Raw genomic sequence first — 8,590 nt, 5'->3', positions numbered from 1 at the left:
ACTCGAGTACTGCTTCTGGTTATCCTGACGACGACAGTGATGACGAGCCCGAGAGTTCTGAGTCCGAGGGACCACGACAGAAGAGAATTCGACGGGTTTGAGCCTCGTGTTTTACTTTGCTAGCTTTACCTTGTACATAGGCCTGCATGCCAGCGTAGTTGTAGATTTTAGGCCTGCGTGCCTCAGTTTTGTTCAGGCCTGCGTGCCCCGGTTGTTAGGATTTGGGCGCGCGTTTGCCCCAGTTTTTGTACTTCTTTCTTCACTCATTGTAAACAACGTGTTCATTTATGAGAATTCGCACTTTATTCTTTTATTCGTTCGCACTGCTGTTACAGAATTATATTTTATGAAATATGTTCGTCTAGCTTTGAAAGAACGTAAAGAGTACGCGAATTTCGACCGATACTCTCAAAGTGAGGAATAAAACTCGACATCGACACCAAACGACAAACTTTCGAGCGATCGACCATGAAATTTAGATTTAAGGGCTTTTGATCGTAACCGAGTGCGCTGAGCAGTTGACAATGAGTGCTGTGACTCGAGGGGACCGGGAGAATTACTAAAATGTTTTTGACAATCGACACTTGCATTTAAAATGATGATTTTGGTACGATTGAATGATGAAAGCTTGAATTAAGAGTGCTGACACGTTTTTGGAGTGCGTCAAACGGTCATTGAGACCCGTCATGGCTCGAGCGTGTTGCTCGATTCGACCAAATGCCCTTGATACGGATTCCGACATGCTCAAGGAGTGAAAACTTTGGAAAACTTATGATTTTTCACGTAACACACTTGAATACTTGACAAAACACATGGACAGAACTGCTGTACCCCTTAGACAACTGCTGGGAACTGTTAAACTTGATGAAACAGGGTTTCAATGTTGCATGGAAGCCAAAATGGGGAAACTAGAATCTGCTGCAAAACAGCAGTACTCTCGAGCGCTCGGGACTGCTGTCATTGACTGTCCCTTGCTGTTTTCCAATGCCACTTGTTGGCTGTCCTTTGTTGTTTTCTTCTGCTCACACGTTTTCAATGTGCCTGAATGGCTTCGTATTAGCTGCTTCCCCAGAACAGAATGGTTTCCCAAAGCTTGACTTGTGGTTTTTCCAATATTTTCCAAGTTTCCAAAGTTTGAATTTTGAAAAGATTTTGAAAATGATAAACTTGATGAGTTTCAAGGCTGGTGGGGAAGTGGTGTTGCCCACTTTAAGCTTCTATAAATACCAGGCTCTCCTTTGGTAAGCCATTCACACTTCATTTCATCATTTCCCTTCAAAAATCCATTCTTTCCATCACCATGCTAAACCAAGCCTTACTTCGCCCTTGGTTGGACAGTCTTGAAGGCATCGACTGGCTGAACTTCCGAGGGCATCGGCTTTACGCCCTAAGACATCTCCGAGAGGTTGCAATTCGTCCCGTCTTGCTGCATGCGACGGCGCGCTTCTGGGATCCAGAGGAGCACGTCTTTCGCTTTGGTTCTCAAGAACTATGCCCCACCGTCGAGGAGTTTCATGCTTATCTCGGAAGCCATGACTCTGCTGAGCCGGTTGTTCCTATGATCAGGGAGAGCATGAAGAATATTTTGAAGGCAAAGCTGGGTGTTAGTGGTAACGTCGCTGAGTTTCTTACTCGGGGTAATGCCATTAACATCGTGCAGTTGTACGAGAGGTTTAGCCCACCTGGAGACTTGACGGATTTCGAGCACCAAGGTCATAGGATGATGGCTTGTTGCATTTGCCTCCTGGCGGCCTTCTTGTTGGTTCCGTCTGTTGGTCAGCCCAATTCCTCACTGGTGGGGGTTGCTGCTCAGATTGAGGCTCGCAAGGATGTTGCGCCATTGGTTCTTGCTGAAGCCTTGATGGGGTTAGATGCTGTTCATGCTGGTCGCACAAGGGTTTTTGGTGGTAGTCCGCTGTTGCTGCAGGTTAGGGACCTCACTCAGCTCTCCTTTTTCTATTTCTCTCATTCATTTTACCTCGACACTCGGTTCAGGCTTTATCTGGCTCCTTACTTGTTTTCTCTCTTTTTGACAGATGTGGCTTTGCGACAAATTAAGTCTGTTGACACCCCCAGCCAATGATTGGTGGTATCATGCAAGTGGATGGAACCATCCATTTCAAGTGATGTATGGGAGTGAAGATGATTGGGCTGATTTCCTTGCTTCTGCGGAAGAAGATGACATTGCTTGGTGGTGCCATTGGCTGAGGCTTCCTGCTATGACCGTTGGCAACATGGGCTCGATACATGTGTTTATGGCTGGCTTGATAGGCTTCTCCTTCTACTCACCCTTCCGTGTTCTCCGTCAGCTTGGACTTAGCCAGGAGGTGCCGCAGCCGGGTTCTGAAGTGCTTCGTCTCCCTCCCTTCAACATTCCGGGCCTTTGGAGTTACACTCGGTCGTGGGGGACTCGTAGGACCGAGCCAAGTGACCCACTGTTTTCTATTGCTTCAACCGGAAAGTACCGCAAATGGCTAAGGAGAGATGTGAAAGCAAGGATGGGTTGACTGCTTACTTTGCCAGACTTTGAAATAAAAAGTGTGCTTTGATTTTGTGCTTTTTCATTTTCATGCTCAGCTTGCAATAAAGAAGTAATCTGAATAAAATCGACCGATTAAGGGTTTCCCCCTTTCGGTTCATTTGATCACATGCAGCTCTGAAAAACGTTTTGGATTTGTCAATTTGGACTTGATTTGGGATCGGATTTTGATATTTAGGAATTAGGACCGAATCTCGGGATGAGATTGCCTACGTATCCCTCGTAAAAGAGAATCAGGCCTGCACGTAGTTCAGGCTACGGGTTCACTTGGGTATTGACACTCTCCTTTTGCGCTCTAAATTTTGCCTAGTACCGCCCTTTCGGGTTTTCGATCTAGCGAGCTTTTCTTTGATTATTTGCCTTAACTTTTGCCTAGGCCGCCCTCTCGGGTTTTTAACCTAGCAGGCTTGCTCTAACTTTTGCTTGGAACTGCCCGTCCTTGCGGTTTTCGGCCGAGCGAGCTCTCTCAGGGATAATAACGTTTGAGTTGATCCAAATTGACAAGATTCGCAAATTCGTTGCCATCGAGGTCGACGATTGAAGCTGCTCCTCCAGAGAGGATGGTCTTGATGATGTAGGGCCCTGCCCATTTAGGTCGAAACTTCCCTCGTAAGTCGAAAATTGGCACACAGATTTCCTTGACTACCATGTCCCCTTCTTGTAGGTCCTTTGACTTCACCCTTTTGTTGAATGCCCGGGCGATTCTTCGCTGATAGCCCTAAATGTGGTATAGCGCGCGCAGCCTTCTTTCATCAAACAGCATGAGTTCCTCGAACCTTTCGCTGATCCATTCAACTTCGTCCACTCCGCATTCCGCCATGACCCTCAAAGATGGCACTTCTAGCTCGATAGGGAGAACGGCTTCCATACCGTACACCAAAGAGTAGGGTGTTGCCCCTGTCAGTGTACGGATAGACGTCCGGTATCCCCACAAAGCTAGTGGTAGCTGTTCGTGCCAATTTCTTGCTGACTGAGTAGGCCTTTCCAGAATCGTCTTAATAGTCTTGTTTGCTGCTTCGACTGCCCCGTTCGTTTGTGGCCGATAAGTGGTTGAATGATGTACTTGGATCTTGAATTCCTCAAAGAATTCCAAAACTTTTCCCTTGAAATGAACACCGTTATCAGATACGAATGCTTGAGGGACCCCATACCGATAAATGATATTTTGCCTGATGAAGTGAGCCACTTGAACCGTCGTCAAAGTTTTGTACGAAGCTACTTCGACCCATTTAGTGAAGTAATCGACTGCCACTAAGATGAACTTGTGACCGTTAGAAGCTGCAGGCGTGATCTTTCCGATGACATCAATGCCCCAGGCGGAGAATGGCCATGGCGTTGCCATCGAGTGTAACTCCGAGGGCGGGACATGGATAAGGTTGGCATGAGTCTGGCACTTGTGGCACCGGCGTACATACTCGATGCAATCTGTCTCCATGGTAGACCAATAGTAGCCTAGCCTTAACACCTTCTTAGCCAGCATCATCCCATTCATATGAGGTCCACAAACTCCTTCGTGAACTTCTTCCATTACTGCTTTCATGTCGTCACCGTGAACACACAACTTGTGAACTCCGCAAGGAGATCACCGGTTCAATTATCCTCCACAGATGATGTATTGAGATGCGAGTCGTTGCAGTGCGATCTGATCTTTCTTAGTTGAATCCACAGGGAACTCCCCTTTTTCGACGAAATTCCGAATATCGTAGAACCAAGGGAGTCCATCGTCCGGTTCGTCGATGTTCATGACATAGTCGTACACATGTTTTCCCCTCTGCTCAATCATGACAGGCCTTAGCTTCACCCCAATTGGAAGTTCCAGCATGGATGCCAAAGTGGCCAGGGCGTCTGCGAAGCGGTTCTTCATCCTCGGTACATGCGTGAAGGTTACCTTTTAAAAATGCGGGAGAAGTTCATCGAGCTGCTGATGATACGGCTTCATTTTCTCGTCTCTGACCTTCCATTCTCCATTTGCTTGCGATACAACCAGGTTGGAATCTCTGACGACTTCTAGCACCTTGACACCAATCTCCAATGCGGCTTCCATTCCCACAATACATGCTTCGTACTCAGCTTTGTTGTTCGTAACTTCGAAGTTCAACTTGAATGCGAGGGGAATATGCGACCCCTCAGGCGAGACCAGCAGTATGCCAATCCCGAATCCTTTCTGATTTGCGGCTCCATCGAAGTACAACATCCACGTTTCATTGACCGTCGACATCACATCTTCATCCGAAAATTGAAATTCTGTGTGCTCTGGCCCTTCAATCGGACGATCTGCCAAAAACTCTGCCACCACTCTCCCTTTCACTGACTTGCGAATGACGTACTTGATTTCGAATTCCGCTAACAAGAGCAACCAACGCGCTAGCTTACCGGTAAGTGCTGGCTTCTCAAATAGATACTTGAGAGGATCCATCCAAGAGATCAGTATCACCGAGTAAGCGAGCATGTAGTGTCTTAACTTCTTTGCAGCCCATACAAGCGCCCAGCATGTCTTTTCCAGTGAAGTGTATCGCTCCTCGCATCCTACCATATTCTTGCTCAAGTAGTAAATCGCCCTTTCAACCCCATCTTCTCCTTCTTGTGCCAGCATGCACCCCATTGATGAGGGCGTGACGGACAAGTATAGGATCAAAGGTTTTCCTGGTGTAGGCGGCATCAGGATCGGAGGGTTCTGGAGATAAGTTCGCACCGCTTCAAAAGCTTTCTGACACTTCTCGTTCCACTCGAACTTTACATCTTTCTTGAGTAGTCGAAATAATGGTTCACAAGTCAAGGTCAACTTGGCGATGAATCGACTGATAAATTGAATTTTTCCCAAGAAACACCGGACCTCCTTCTCTAATTGGGGTGGCTCCATCTCAAGAACGGCTTTGATTTTAGAAGGGTCTACCTTAATCCCTCGGGTTGTGATCATGAACCCGAGCATGTTCCCAGCAGTGACTCCGAATGTGCACTTCTGTGGATTAAGGCGAATCCTGTATTTCTGAATTCTCTCGAGGAACTTTCTCAGCACTGGGAGGTGATCTTTCCGCTCCTTCCCCTTCACTATCATATCATCGACGTACACCTCGACTTCCTTATGGATCATGTCATGCAGCAGTGTCGTAGCACCCCTCTGATACGTAGGACCGGCATTTTTCAACCCAAACGGCATAACCCGATAACAGTTGGTTCCCCACTCAGTGATGAATGTAGTCTTTTCCCTGTCTTCCGGAGCCAAGAGAATCTGATTGTACCCCGAGAAACCGTCCATGAAGGATAGTAAAGCATGCCCTGCAGTGTTATCAACGAGTATGTCTATATGCGGCAATGGAAAGTCATCTTTAGGGCTTGCTTTGTTCAGATCTCTAAAATCGACACACACTATGATTCTTCCATCTTTTTTGGGGACAGGCACGATGTTTGCAACCCAAGTGGGGTATTCAGTTACGATTAGAAAACCAACGTCGATTTGTTTCGTTAGTTCCTCTTTTATTTTTAACACCCAATCGGGCCGCATTCTTCTCAGCTTTTGTTTAACGGGTTTTGCATCGGGATAGAGGGGGATCCTGTGCTTGATGATTTCTGGGTCGATTCCGGGCATGTCTGCATGGGACCAAGCAAAGACTTCTTTAAATTCTTTTAGTAAATCAGTGAGCTCTTGAAGCTCATCCGGAGACAGCCCGGAACCGACCTGAACCAATCGAGGGTTCTCCTCATCACCCAAGTTTATCGAGATTATTTCTTCTTTTAGAGGCTGAGCATGCCTTTCATTTTCACGCTCGATGAGGGAACAGATTTCCTTGGGGATGTCCCCATCGAAATCTATTCCTTCATCGTCGGGATCCAAACAATTTATTTCAAAATCCGGCAAGTAAGCAAAGGCGTCGTTCATTTCATTGATAGGCTCCTCGGAGGGAGGGAATACAGCAGTTGACTCAAACTCGAAGTAAAAGCTACGACGAGGAGGGCCGACAGGCACAAACTCTGACTCACTACTAGACAAAGAGTCAGTATCAAACTCAGACTCGGACTCGGTGCTAGTGTCGTGAGTGCGCGTTACAAATGGAATGAAAGTGCAGTTTTCATAAGCGCCCATGGCGTCCACAATGAGCTTAGAAGGGTCTTCCAATTCATCTTCTCCTCCCAGCATGAGCACAGCCGCGTGTTCTATCATACCCTCTGGTTCCTCACCTTCGAACAGAGATTGGAGACTACCCAAACCAAAGGCTTCAAGCCAATCCAGTGCTGCAGACAATTCTTCCATCTTAGTTACCTCTTCATCATCCTCCCAAGTGTCATTGGCGAAGATTTCAAACCCAGGGTATTTCACTTTTGTCTCGAGATCAATGAAAGGCCCGGGTTCTCCTTGATACGGTGCTTCCTTTTCCTTCTGCATCTTTTCGACTGCCTGAGCTCGAGCGCGGTTGCGCCACCTTTTCTCTGGATCACTCTTCTTGAACTTGTAACCCAGGCCAAAGCGTTCATTGCTCCTGGGGATATGAGGGAACTCGGAGACTCCTTGTTCATAGAGCCCCAAGCCCATGCCCGGCAGGTAATTCATTCGCTTCATGATTTCCAATGCCGCGGAACTCACCAAGAAACCATCTTCAACCCAAATGGTGCAAACCTTTGAGGTCATGACAGCAAACCCCCCCATGGCCACGTCTTCTTCTCCGTGCATGATTTTCAGCAGTGGGGAATTATCAACGGAGTGTGGACGAATACCGGAATCCCCATGGATGATAAGAGTCCCAGAATCTAATCCTAGGATGAGTTTCTGATGCAGCGTAGAGGGTACCCCCATAACGTCAGAACGGTGCAGCCATGGCCTCCCCAGTAAGAGGTTGAACGAAGCAGGTATGTCTAGTACACAGAATTCCACGGTGGTCTTGAACTTCCCAGTTGCCAATTCCAGGTTGATTGTTCCCAGGACATCACGCCGCGTGTTATCATAAGCACGGACACCCAGAGTCGATGGCGCAAAGTCCTTGCTTTTAAGGCCCAGGCAGTAAGCGGTGCGGAGAGGGCACACGTTGATGGCCGAACCATTGTCTATGAGTATCGCGGGGACCCACTTTCCCAGGCATTTCATGGTCACGTGGAGAGGCTTATTATGATCGGTTCCTTCAGGCGGGAGGTCTTTCTCGGTGAAGGACAAGGTGTGTTGAGCAAGGTTTGGGGTTATGAGGGCGATGAGGGCTTCTAGGGCTATGTCGGAAGGGACCTCAAGCTTGGAGAGAGAGTTGACAAGCCTTCGGCGATGCACGCGGGAAGCTACCAACACTCCCCACATGGACATGCGGGCAGGGGTTTCATGAAGTTGCTGGATGATGGGGTCGGCGTTGGTATTTGGGTTTTGGTGGTGAGAGGCATTTGGGTTTGAGCTGACAAATGGATTAAGGTGGGTGGGCGGGTTAGGTTGACGTGGAAGGTTATTGGAGTTTGAGGAGTTATTTTGTGGAGCTGGCGAGACAGGGTGGAGTTGGCGGGATTCTCGAGGATGCGAGGGTTACTCTGTTGAGGTGGTGCTGCTCGGGACGAGCTTCCTTGCTGGAGGTTGGCGGGCTGGTATACCCTACCGCTTCTGGTAAGATTACTGACTGCCTTGGGGGCGGACTCCCACCAAAGACCCTCCCAGAAATCAGAGAGATCGGTATTGGCCTTGCGTTTTCCCTTGTCGAGCTTTGTCTTCTCCAGGGTGTCATTCAAGAGTTCCATCTCCAGGGTATCCCATATGTTCTCTTCTTCCAAAGAGTTCCAGAAGTTGACGTTGTTGCCGTTGTTGACTTGCAGAGAGCCTTCATCCAACATAGCCTTGTTGACGATTAGCTCTTCACCATCGACCCATACGTTCACCATTTCAGCCCTACCCCAAAGGTCTTCAGGATCTAGCACACAGATATGGGGTTCGTCAGGGATCTCAACAACCGGTTGTAGGAAGAATTCATTAATAATGTACTCCTGCGGACAGAAGACATGATCCAAGGTACGGGCGAGGGCGTCAGAATCCCTGGCGATATTAATTATGGCTGAAGTGGAGAGTCCGGAGAATAAGCGGGGGTTCAT

This window comes from Rhododendron vialii, chromosome 10a (genome assembly GCF_030253575.1).
Source record: "Rhododendron vialii isolate Sample 1 chromosome 10a, ASM3025357v1".
Lineage (NCBI taxonomy): Eukaryota > Viridiplantae > Streptophyta > Magnoliopsida > Ericales > Ericaceae > Rhododendron > Rhododendron vialii.
This window is presented reverse-complemented; position numbering follows the sequence as displayed.